Below are 14,079 nucleotides of genomic sequence, written 5' to 3'. Positions count from 1 at the left end.
GGAAACTCTATGTTCGAACAGTGCTCAGGCTGTTCGTTCATAGGGTCGCTATGAGTTGTCTATGACTCGATGGCAACAACAACAACATATTAATGAGAAACAAATGTTAATTCAAAGAGAGGGAGAGAGTCAGTTAATTTGTCAGAAATAAAAGTGAAGACAAAATGTTCCTGCTTTGCAGGAGATCATAAAAATGGACTATTACATTTTAAATGTGAGGAAACACATTAAAATATGAGATCGTTATATGGAAGATTGTTGGGTAGTTTCCCTTCAGAATATCTACCTGCTTTGATCAATCAAAAGTAAGAAGTTACTTCTCTGGATTCCTTCAGTACTTTTTGTCAACTTATTTTGTTACTTAAAACTTCCTACTATAATGAATAAGGATGACAGAGGAAAGATTAATACCTTTGAGTTCTGGTGTTAGGGAAGAGTGCTGAGTACCCCATGGACTTCCAAAAGAACAATCAGATATGTCCTGGAGAAAGTGCAGCCAGAGTGCTCCTTAGAGGCAAGGAGGGTGAAGTTTCGTTTCACATACTTTGGACATGTTATTAGGAAAGGCTATACTTTGGAGTGGGACATCATGCTTGGAAAAGTGGAGGGTTAGGGAAAGAGAGGGAGACCCTGAACAACATGGACTGATACAGTGCAGCAATGGGATCAAGTATATCAGAGATGATATGGATGGCACAGGATAGGACAGGGTTCAGACCTGCTGTTCATAGGATCACTAGAGGTAATTATATAGAACTCAGATTCACCAGTTCATCTTTGTATCATGCTTTGTCCACAGTTGTTCAAGAGGTTCTCAAATACAAGAGTAAATGAGAGATTCAGTCAGAAACTCTGGTTTTATTTCCAGGCTTTGACGAACAATCTACTGGGTACAACAGAAACAACCTAAGTCATTGGGCATAATTGTATAATCCTATAGAAAAAAAAATCCCCTCTAAGCAAGAGAAATTTCAAGTTCTAAGTTCAAATGAAAGCAGTTCCAGTGGTGTGGAAGGCTACATGTTGAGATGCTAACTAACAGGCCTGTGGTTTGAATCTACCAGCTGTTCTGCAGGAGAAAGACAAGTAGACTTTCCCATAAAGATTTACAACTTCTAAAACCTGATCAGATTCAAACTCAAGCTCACATGGCTATCAAAGCAGAAATAAGGTATAACTGAATCTCCACTGGGTTTTCAGAGGTTGTAAACCACACAGGAGATTGCCCATCTTTCTTGCTCTGATCAACGGTGGATTCAAACCACTTACCTTAGGGAAGGCAATGCAATTCCTTACCAATGGAAGGTCACTATTCAGAAACCACTTGACAAGGAGTTTGAGTTCTGAAGTTCAAGTTAAGGAGTCCTGGTGGAGCAAGGGTTAAGTGCTCAATGATTAATTGAAAGATTGGTGGTTTGAATACAACCCATGGCTCTGCTCTTCTTGGTAGCCTAAGAAGAAAGACTGGCAACCCACTCCTAAAATAACAGGTCCTGGAAAATCCTATGAGTAACAGTGGAACATTCCTGTGTAAAGTGCTAGAAGATAAGCCCCTCTGGTTGGAATGCACTCCAAATGCAATTGGGGAGGAGGTGAGTCCTCAAAGGAGAGGCTAATGGAGTGGATGATCTTCATTTACTGACATGGCAAGACTCAAAATAAGGAAAAACAACTGTAAGCATCCATTAATAATTGGAATGTGGAATGTATGAAGTGTGGTAGTGTTATGTGCCATCGAGTTGACTATGACTAACAGCGACCCCTATGTACAACAGCTCTGAATCCTTTTCTATCCTGAGCCAATCTCACTGTCTCTGACATCGTTTAAATATATTCACCAATAACCAGAGCCAAAGAGAAAGAGATAGATGATTTATAACAACGTTTTTTTTATTTATAACAAATTTTGCTGCCCCAAATCAATCAAACATGCAACAAGGATGCACTAATAATAATGGCTGACTGGAATGCAAAAATTGAGAATGTAAAAGAAGAATCAGTAGTCAGAAAACACAGACTTGGTGACAGCAATGAAGTTGGAGATAAAAATAACAGAATTTTATACAATGCATAGAATTTTGTATTCATTGCAGATCCCTTTTATAAGAAACATAAATGGTGACTATACACATGGGCTTCACCTGATGGTCTACAAGAATTTAGATTGATTGCATTTGTGAAAAGAATCTTTGGAGAAGCTCAGCATCAGCTGTGGAAACTAGGCCAGGTGCTGATTGTGGAACAGACCATCAACTACTCACATGCAAGTTCAAACTGAAGCTAAAGAAAATGAAATCAAATCCACAAGAACCAAAATGTGGCCTTAAGTCACTTCCAGCTAAATTAAAAAAAAACCATCTGAGGAATAGGCTTAAGGCCTTGAATACTAATGAGCAAAGGCCAGAAGAACTATAGGTGGATATCAAGAATATTACCCAGGATAATGCAAAAGGTCATTACAAAGACAGAGGAGGAAGAAAAGACTGAGGTGGATGTCAGAAGAGACTCTTGAATATTGCACTAGAGTGCTAAGAAGCCAAAGCAAAGGGAAGAAATCAGGAAGTTAAGGAACTGAAGCGTTCAAAGGGCAGTTTAAGGAAGTCAAAGCAAAGTATTATAATAAAATATGCAAGCAATTGGAGTTGGAAAATTAAAAAGGACAAAGTTGCTCAGTATTTCTGAAGCTGAAGGAACTGAAGAAGAAATTTAAGCTTTTTTTTAAATGTATTTTTATTTTATTATTTTTGTGTGAGTGTACCATCAAATCAGATCTGACTGGTACAGGAGGAGATTGTCCCTCCTTCCCCGGCAGAGCATCAGGTGGATTCAAACCATGTGCCTCTGGGATTGTAGTTGCAGCTCCTTGCCACTAGGCCACCAGAGCTCCCCAGAAATTTAAGCTTTGAGTTGTAATAGTTAAGGATTCTGTGGGCAGAACATTTAATGAACCAGGAAGCACCAAAAGAAGATGGAAGGAGTATATAGAGTCAAAATATATACCAAAAAGAATTGGCTGACACAGAAGAATTTTATAAAATAGCATACAACCAGGAGGCAATGGTGATGAAGGAGGAAGTTTGAGCTGCTCTGAAGAAATTGGCAAAAAAACAAGGCCCCAGCAATTGATGGAATAACAACTGACATATTTCAGCAAACAGATGCAGCCCTAGAAGTGCTCACCAGGCTGTGCCAAGAAATCTGGAGGACAACCACCTGGTCAACTGAATGGAAGAGATTGATTCCTATTCCAAAAAAGGTGTCCCAATAGAATCCAGAAATTATTTTTTAAAAATTTTTTTTATTTTATTATTTTTGTGTGAGTGTACCGTCAGATCAGATCTGACTGGTACAGGAGGAGATTGTCCCTCCTTCCCCGGCAGAGCATCTGGTGGGTTCGAACCATGCGCCTCTATGATTGTAGTTGCAGCTCCTTGCCACTAGGCCACCAAAGCTCCCCTGAATCCAGAAATTATTAAAAAATATCACTAGTATAACATGCAAGCAAAATCCTGCTGAAGACAATCCAGAAATTACTGAAACAGTACATTGACAAAGAACTGCCAGAAATATAAGCCAGATTTAGAAAAAGCCATGGCACTAGGGACATCATTGTCAATGTCAGACGTACCATTGTCAGTTCATAGGGTGGTTATTATTTGTCATACTCAGCTTGAAAGTACCTAAAAATAACACTCTTTTGAGACAACATGCCCAAAGTATTTTCACCATCCTTGCCTCTAAGGAGCACTCTGGTTGCACTTTCTCCAGGACAGACTTGTTTATTCCTTTTGCAGACAACATGATATTCAGTACTCCTCTCCAATACCATAACTCAAAAGCATACCTTTTTTTACATTCTTATTCATTGTTGAGCTTTCAAACGCATGGATGAAGTCATTGAAAAGATCCCAGCTTGGATCAGGAGTACCCTGGGCTTACAACTGACATCCTTGCTCTTTAGCACTTTGGAGAGGTCCCTAACAGTAACGGATTTTCCCAGTGCAACACATCTTTTGGTTTTTTGACTGCTGTTACCATGGGTGATAAGACACAATTGTTGACAACTTCAATCTTTTCTCCATCTTTCTTGATGTTGGCATTTTGTTTTCTTGATATTGAGATGTAATCCACATTGAAGGCTGTAGACTGTCTTCTGCAGCAAGTGTTTCAAGTTTTTTTACTATCTGCAAACAAGGTTGTATCATCTACATAACACAGGTTGTTGAGTAGTCTTCTTTCCACTCTGATGCCATGGTCGTCTTCTTACATTTCAGTTTCTCAAATGGTTTGCTCAGCATACATTTTGGATGTGCTGTTGTTGCTTTGTACTACTGGGTTGGCTCTGATACATTGCTGACCCTCTGGAAGGTTTTCAGAGGATGTTTTTTCAGAGAGATTACCCATCTCTCTCCTGCAGAACAGCTAGTGCATTGAGATCGTGTGTCTTCGGGTTAACAGCACAACTCTTTACCACTAAACCATTAGAGCTCCCTAGAGAATAAATAGTATGGAGAAAGGATATAGCCCTGATACGCACCTTTCTTCATTTTAAACTATGCAGTGTTCCCTCGTACTGCCTGACAACAGTTTCTTGGTTTAGGTATAGGTTTAGCATGAGCACAACTGTTTTGAGATCCCCATTCTTTTCAATGTCAGCCATAACTTACTATCATCCAGCCAATAGCTTTTGCATAGTCAATAAAACACAGTAAACATTCTTCTGTGATTCTGTTTTCAGTCACATGATATTGGCAGTGCTATCCCTGGTGCTATGATTTCTTCTGAATCCAGCTTAAATTTTCTGGCAGTTCTCTGTCGATGTACTGTTCTAGCCTTTTTTTTTTTGAGGGTAAAATAGATTTATTAGAAAGTTACATCTGCAAAGGGATGGACCTCCCTCCTTGAAAAGAAATAGGAGAGGAGAGGCAATGTGCTACGGAGGTGAGGCTCTGGTTATGGCCTCCTTCTTGGGTGGGCCTCGGGCTGGAGTTTGGCCAATGAGACAGTGCCACAGAGAGTTCAAAGCTTAGTGAGGGTTTCTCCTTCTGGTCCTTGTTCTCTGGTGTCATTCATGTTCCCAAAGTGTCCACAGCTTTTGACATCACTCATGTGCCTAAAGTACCAATTCTAGGCATGTTAATCATTGGTTTCCTGGTCCTCATAGTTTATAGCTAATTTTTTTTATAGCTTAATTTTTCAGGCATAAGTGTTTTCCTCTTTTCTTGATTCTAATCCTAACACTAATGCTGTTTTAGGGATTGTTTTTCTCAAGGGAAACATAGTCAGTAAACATAGAAAGTTGGCTTGCTCTGTGCATGAATCCTTTCCTTCACTCACTTGAAGACTCAGCTGAAGGGCGATGTTTTAGGTTGGATGCATCATTGTGCTTGAGCAGATCTTCCCAGTTTAGCTTGATGGAGTCCCAGAAAGGGGACTTCAGAAACTCCTTTGCTAGGCTGTGCTCTGGTTTAGATCTAAAGAGAAGAGCTGTTGTACATAGGGTAGCTATGAGTTGCAGGTGACTCAATGGCACATAACAACAACAAGAATTTAATATTTAGAAAGTCTCATTCAGTACACCCATGTTTATTGCGGCTTTGTTCACAATAATAAGGAGTTGGAAACAACCTAAATGCCCATCAACAAACGAATGGATAAAGAAGCTGTGGTATATTCACACAATGGAATACTCTGCTGCATTGAAAAACAAGGAACTCATGCAATATTATACAAAATGGGTGACCCTGGAGGACATTATGCTGAGTAAAGTATCTCAGTCACAAAAGGACAAATACTGCATGGTGCCACTGTTGTAAAACACGACTGACCTCAGGGTTTGGGGGAGACTGAGAAAGATGGGTTCAATAATGTATACTGCATTGAAACAGATGAAGGAGAAAACTGTTTAAAAGGGCTATGTGATTAAGTATTTTTGTCATGACGGGTGTCTAGAGCGAAGGCTACATGGTGGAGTGGACCTGGGGGAAGGTTTGTAAAACAATGAAACAATTTTTATTTTACTTTTCCAAGAGGGTAGTGTACTGAGGGGAGGGTTGGGAGGGGAGAAAAGTGCAACAATGAATGAATGGGGGGGGGGGGAAGAAAGTCTTATTCATCCATTTTGTCCTTTCTTTGTTGTGGGGATTTTTGCTGTGTTTGACAGCCTATTTATGCCATAGATTGTTGTTGTTATTAATTGCCATGGATCTGACTAAAACTCAGAGTAACTAGATCTCATAGACCTAGGTATACTTTTCATATGAGCACAATTAATTGTTCTGGGATTCCCATTCTTAATGTTAGCTGTAATCTGTTATGATTCACACACTCAAGTGGCTTTGCATAGTCAAAAAACAAAAACAGACATCCTTCCCGTCTACTATACCTTTAGCCAATATCCATCTGACATGAGCAATGATATCTGTTGGTGCCAGAGTCTCTTCTAAATCCATCTTGAGTTTCAGGAAGTCATTGGTCCATGTACTGTACTAGGCATTTTGTAATAATCTTCCGCAAGATTTCACTTCCAAGTGATTTTAATGTTGTTATTCAGTAAGAAATCAAAATTTTTTCCCCTGATGATCTTTATAGCTTTTAATTTTACCCCAGGATCACCGATCCACTTTGAGTTCGTTTTTGTACATTGTGTGAGGTGTGGATCTTACTTACATTTCCCGCAGATAGTTATCCAATTTGGCTAGCACCGTTTGTTGAACAGGCTGTCATTACCCCATTTAATGGCTTTTATCTCCTTGATGAAATTCAGTTGATGATTAATAGATGGATTTAAAGATTCTCAATTCTATTTCATTGGTCTATGTGTCTGTCACTGTACCAGTACCATGTTGTTTTGATTATTAAGGCCAGGTAGTAGATTTTGAGATTGGGAAATTAATATTTTCTTTTGTTTTTCTTGTTCAGTAAGGCTTAGCTTATTTGGAGTATCTTTCCTTTCCAAGTAAACTTGGTACCTATTCTTGGACCAGGAGGCAGTCATCAGAACAGAGCAAGGAAAGACTGCATGGTTCAAAATTGGGAAAAGTATATGCCATGGATGTGTACTATATCCATACCTTTTCCAGTATATCCAGAACAGATTATCAAGGAGACTGGGCTCGATGAGGAGAAACGTGGCATCAGGATTGGAGGAAGATTCATCAACAATCTGCGTTATGCAGATAACAAAACCTGCTTGCTGAAACTAAGGAGGAACTGAAGCGCTTGCTGCAGAAGGTCAAGGACTGCAGCCTCCAATATGGACAGAAGCTCAATATCAAGAAAACAGAGATTTTCACCACTGGGCCAATTGGCAGCATCATGATAGAGGGTAAAGAGATTGAGGTTGTTAACACCTTTAGTTTGTTTGGCTTCACAATCAAAATTCTTGGTACCAGCAGCCAGGAAATTAAAAGACATATTGCATTGGGAAAGTCTGTTGGTAGAGACTACTCCAAAGTACTGAGGAACAATGATGTCAATCTGGAGACTAAAGTGCACCTGATATAGGCCATAGTCTTTGTAATCCCTTGCTATGCATCAGAGAGCAGGCCAAATGACTAGGGATAATAGAAGGGGAATTGATGCCTTTGAGCTGTGGTGCTAGAGAAGAATATTGCATATATCATGGGCTTTTAAGAGAACAAACAGGTTTGTACTAGAGAGGGTGAAACCAGGCTGCTCCTTGGAGACAAAGATTCTGAAGCTTCATCTGACCTACTTTGGACATGTTGCAAGGAGGGACCAGTCCTTGGAGAGGGATGTCATGCTTGGGAGGGTGGACGGACTGCACAGGAGGGGAAGACCCTCGATGAGATGAGTTGATTCAGTGACTGGGGTAATGGGGTAGGTGTGCCAGAGACAGGGAGATTGGCACAGGATAGAGTAGTGTTTAGGGTTGTTGTACATAGGGTTAATATAAGTCGCAGGTGACTCAACAGCACATAACAACAACAGTTGCTTTTCCCATTTATTTAACAATGGTGTTGAGATGTGAATTGGGATTGCATTAAACTTCTATCTTTTTAAATAATTGATCCTCAGCAAGATTTTTCTTGCATGTGATATTAAGAATATTGCTTGATAATTCCCACGTTCTGTTGGATCACTTTTTTGAGGAATGGGAACAAATATGGATCTCTTCCAATCAGCAGGCTAGCTGCCTTCCAAATTTCTTGGGCTAGACTAGTGAGCATGTCCAGCACTTCCTCCGTTTGTTGAAATCTGTCACTGGTAGTAGTATTGGAGGAGTTCTACTAAGTTCTGCAGTGTCTCACTTCCTCACTCATTCACTGTGACTGGGTCAGTTCTGACTCAGAGCAATCTTCCATTGTGTTTCTGAGGCTATAAATTGACTCAGACTCTGCCATCTTTCGCCTGCAGAGGATACTGGTGGATTAGAACTGTTGGCAATTCCTATTGCTAATAAACATAACAGAACATTGCTTTCTGTATGTATATATCTATTCCTGATTTTTAAAATATAGGTGAGCCTATACAATATTCATCCTTTTGTGATTTGTTTATTTCATTCAGCTTCATGTTCTGCAGACGACTCATCTATGTTAAATTTCATAAATGCTTATGATATTTAAAATCTTATTATGGTTTGACGAATGTTTATAGAACAAATTAGTTTCCCATTGAACAATTTGTACTCAACCTCTTCAAAATATATGATAACACTAGTTGCAACTAATGTACCACCACTCTTCCCACGTCCTCCCTGGTTTCCATATTTCCATTAGCCAATCTCTCCTGCTTCCTGCAGTTTAAATTGAGTCAAACTCTGCTCTGTTGGTCTCATTGGGTTGATTATTCTGAAGGACATGCTCCTCAGAGACATTAATGTTCACTCTTTTAGAGGCATGTTGACTATTCGGCTGAAAGGTGTTCTCCAAAAGTGGGCCAATCAGTGTTTATGAGACGGCCTACTTTCTTTCCACAAGCTGCTCCCTCAAGTTTAGCCCATTTCTGTGAGGGGTGGGATTTCTCAAATGAGTAACTCTGGCTGAGGGCAGTTGCCGTGCACATTTTTAGAACTGCTCTGCATTTCTACAAAATCTTCCTTCCTTTCACTCATAGCAGACCTATCTCATAGTCTGAAGGTTCTCCACACCTCCTTCTTTATCCTTCACAACTGTCTCCCAAGATGAACTTTTCTTATTAATAAGAAACATATTTTAAAGTATAATTATTTAAGATTTCTTTATACTTTTTCTTCTTAGGTCTTCCCCTCAACCCCCAGTAAATTCTTGTATGCCTCATTCTCTCGCCGTGACTGCTGCTTAGAAAGCTCACACAAGCACACACATTGGTATCCTCAGCTCCTAAATGTGTCTAGGATAGAATATACATGGGAAATATTTCATAATTATCACATGAATTAAGAAATAACATTTGAAGGGAGCTCTGGTGGCCTAGTGGCCAGAAGCTGCACTGCAATCTCAGAGGTGCACGGTTCGAATCCACCATATGTTCTGCTGGAGAAGGAGGGACAATCTCCTCCTGTACCAGTCAGATCTGATTTGACGGTACACACACAAAAAAATAATGAAATAAAAAAAGAAATAACATTTGAACTAATACTTGAAGAATAAAAAGGAACCAGCCACATAAAAAAGGCAAGAGAAGAATTGTTGAGTTTTAGTTTTGTTTTCCAGAAAAGGAGACACCAAGTACCAAAGTCTAGAGGATGGAAAAGCTTATTGAAGAAAGAAATCCAGTGAGGTGAGAATGAAACAGAGGAAGAAGGTGTGTGGTAAAAGGTGAAATGAGAGAAGCAGCGGTTGTCCAATCCCATATGTTACATCAGGAGTTTGAGTTTTATTCAAAGGACAACAGAAAGTCACTAAAGAAGCTTGAATAGGTGACTGATATGACCTGGTTTAGGATTTAAGAAAGTCACTGACTGTTTTCTGAAGCATAGATTCAAAAGGGACATAAGTGAAATAGGACCATAAAGCGGTCCAGATAAGGAATGGCAGGGTTTAGATCCAAAGGTTACAAGGGAGTTGGAAAGAAAAGAATGAACAGCTCATGAAGATTTGGAGTTAGAACAGAATCATTTGCTTGTAGACGGTATGAGGGAAAAGAGGATTTTATGGTCTTGGATTGCATTGGGAAAGTCTGCTGTCAGAGACCTTTTCAAAGTATTGAAGAGCAACAATGTCAATCTGGAGACTAAGGTGTCCTGATGAATGCCATAGTTTTTGCAATTACTTGCTATGTATCAGAGAGCTGGATATTGACTAGGGATGATAGATGGGGAATTGATGCCTTTGAGCTGTTGTGCTGGAAAAGAGTATTGCATAAGAGAACAAACAGGTTTGTCCTAGAGAGGGTGACACCAGGCTGCTCCTTGGAGACAAGGATTCTGAAGCTTCATCTAACCTATTTTGGACATGTTGCAAGGAGGGACCAGTCCTTGAAGAGGGATGTCATGCTTGAGAGGGTGGAGGGACAGCACAAGAGAGGAAGACCCACATAAAAAAAAAAAAGAGAGAGAGGAAGACCCTCAATGAGATGCATTGATTTAGTGACTGGGATAACGGAGATACGTGTGTCAGAGACAGTAAGACTGGCACAGGAGAGAGCAGAGTTTAGGGCTATTGTATATAGGGTTATTATGAGTGGCAGGCAACTGGATGGCACTTAACAACAACAAGGTCTTGGAGCAATTGGGTGACTAGTGATGATCTGTGGAAATGGCGTGTCTATTAGACAACCCAGCACAATGATCAATTAGACAAGTAAGTGGACACGTATGTGTAGAACTCAGGAAGAGATCCTGGATAGAGATATAGACTTGGCAGTCAGTACCTATATGCGCTCATTAGAACCATGACACTAGATGAGATCATCTAGGAAGGAGTGTTTATGATAGATGAGAGCTTAACTCTGAGCCCTGCAGCTCTAGCTGGGTGGAGGACACTGCAAATTAACTCCAGAGAATACTTCCAATGAACGAAGAAAACTAGGCGAGCACGGTCTTAATGAAGCCAATATAAGATAAAGCAATTTTAAGAATGTTTACTTGTACTGACTGCTGCCAAGAAGAGCAGTAAGAACTGGATACAGAAATGTGAACTGGTCTTAAAACAGACATTCGGATGGCGGGGAAGAAGAACAAACTGGGGAGGAGGGTGGAGAGAATGGTGCGGCAATGAAGGAGTGAACGCCCAGAATCCCTGTGAATGTTCATTGAAACTAATAAAATTTAATAATAATTAAAAAAAAAAGAAATGTGAACTGGTCTTGGCCTAATGCAATAGGTTGGTGACCTTCACAAGAGAATTGTCTCAGAACAGCACAGAGGCTAAACTGGGGCGGATTGAAGAGCAAAGGACGCCATGAGAATAACATGCCCAGGGCGGATTGAAGAGCAAAGGACGCCATGAGAATAACATGCCCAGATGGATTTTTTTGAGTTTTGCTCAAAAGGGAAGCAAATAAAGGGGGCATAACCCAAGAGGGATGTAAGGTCAAGGTAACGAACAAAGATGTATCCAGTGGAGCAGATGAATGCTGAACCAAAGTCTGTAAGAAAATGAGAGAGGAAGAAATCTGAAGTCCACATGAAGGGTTCATCTTTGATGGCCCCAGGACAGAATATGCTTACAGATGTAGGTAGCTTTGTAGATCTAAAGAGCAATGAGCCATTAGGATCATGCATTTTCATCCAGTAAAGCTCTCTCTGTTCTGGCCCTTGAATAAAAGTTTTCCTAAAAGTATGTAAAGTCTAGAATTCACCTTCACAAATATCTTTTAGTTGACCAGAATATATATATTTTTTTAAAAAAAGAATTAAAATGAAAACAACAAATAACTCCCAAACACCATTCTTTTGGTAAAATAATCACATTTGCCCCAGGTTTACATTTACTTTTAGTCTCATTATTTAGATGGAATCTCTGGTTTCCTCCTCTGTCACTGGTATAAAATTTTTTTTCCTCATTTACAAATAAACCTATTTTTATTAAATAAAAGCTGTATCTGACTCAAGCCATAGGGGTTTTTTTAATCACTTGATATGCATCTGAGAGGAAGACCCTGAATGAGATGGATTGCCTCAGTAACTGGAGTAGGGGTGTTAGGTGTGTTGTCCCCAGAGAGGGTAGGGTTCAGAGCTGTCATACATAGGGTCACTATGAGTTGAAAACAACTCGATGGTATATAACAACAATGCATCTGAGAACTGGACAATGTGTAAATAGGACAGGAGAAGAACTGGTAGATCTGAGTTGTGATGTTGCAGAAGAATAGTGAATTTCCCAACAAGGGCCAAAAGAACAAATATGTCTAGGACAAAGTGCAGCTAAAGTGTTCTTTAGAGGCACAGATGATAATGCTTCATCTCACACACTTTGAGCATGTTGCTAGGAGAAATTCCTTGCCCTCCCTTTTTTTAATTGATTTTAATGAAAGTTTACAGAGACTTTGGATTTCCATTCATTCATTCTTGCACTTTTCTCCCTGCCCCTCCCCCAATTCGCTCTTCTCTTTGAAAAGTAAAAGAAAAATTCTTTCATTGTTATACAATCCCTCCCCAAGTCCACTCCACTATACCATCTTTATTCTGGACTCCTGTCATGACAATAATAACTAATAATAGATCCCTTTTAAACAGTTCTCTCTCTCATCTGTTTCAAAGCATTATACATTATTTATCCCCTTTCAGTCTTCCCTCAACCCCAATGTTAGTCCAACTTTACAACAGTAGTACTATGCAATATTTGTCCTTTTGTGAAAGAGATATTTCACTTAGCATAATATCCTCCGGGGTCACACATTTTTAATAATATTTAATGAGTCCCTTGTTTTTCAATGCAGCATAGTATTACATTGTGTGAATATACCAAAGCTTCTCTATTCATTAGTTTTTTGATGGGCACTTTGGTTGTTTTCAACTCTTTGCTATTGTGAACAAAACTACAATAAACATGGGTATGTGTATATCTGCTTGGGTTGTGGTTATGGTTTCTTTAGGGTATATTCCTAGTAGTGGAATTGCTGGGTCTATTTGCAACTTTTTGAGAAAGCGCCTTCCATAGCAGTTGCACCATTTTACACTCCCACCAGCAGTGAATAAGGGTTTCAGTTTCTCTGCAACCTCACCAGCATTTGATGTTTTCTGTTCTGTTAAATTTTGCTATTCTTACTGGGGTGAGATGATATCACATAGTTGATTTGAGAAGATATTCCTTGGATATGGACATCATGCTTGGAAAGGTGGAGGGACAGCAAAAGAGAGGAAAAGTCACAATAAGATAGACTGAGACAGTGACTGCAGCAATGGGTTCAAATGTATAAGGGATGATAAGAATGGCCCAGCATTGGACAAGGTTCAGATCTATCATTCACAGGGTCACCATGAGTTGTACTTCGCTCAATGGCACGTAACAACACCATCACCACCACAAGAAATTCTAACAACTTTTGTGAAAGGGCAGCTGCCTGGTAGTTTCCAAGGGAGGCCTGTTCCAAAAGAGATATTGTAATGGTCAATTAGAAAAATCAAAGTGAAACTATTATGTTCATATGAAACCTATACTTAAACCAAGAAGCTGTTGTCCAAATGGAGCAACAAAACACTACATGGTTTAAAATCAGTAAATGTGTGTGCCAGGGCTATATCTTTTCTCTGTACCTATTCTATCTGTATGCTGAACAAATCATTTGAGGAGCTGGACTCTATGAAGAAAAATCAGGATTGGAGGAAGACTTATCAATAGGCCGTGACTATGTAGATGAAACAACCATCCTTTCTGAAAAGGAGGAAGACTTGAAGTGCTTGGTGCAGAAAATCAAAAGACTATACCTGCCAGAAGTCCAGGCTGGGTTTAGAAGGGGTCATGGTACTAGGGATATTGTAGCTGATGTTAGATGGATCTTAGCTCAAAGCAGGAAATACCAGAGGGATGTATATCTGTGTTTCATTGACTATGCAAAGACATTTGACTGTGTGGACTATAACAAACTGTGACTGACTCTGAGAAGAATAGGAATCCCAGAACACCTGATTGTGCTAATGCGAAACCTATACTTAGACCAAGAGGCAGTCCTCAGAACAGAGCAAAGAAA

This window comes from Elephantulus edwardii, unplaced genomic scaffold (genome assembly GCF_000299155.1).
Source record: "Elephantulus edwardii isolate Elephantulus edwardi_28Jun2011 unplaced genomic scaffold, EleEdw1.0 scaffold00045, whole genome shotgun sequence".
Taxonomy (NCBI): domain Eukaryota; kingdom Metazoa; phylum Chordata; class Mammalia; order Macroscelidea; family Macroscelididae; genus Elephantulus; species Elephantulus edwardii.
Note: the sequence above shows the minus strand (reverse complement) of the source record.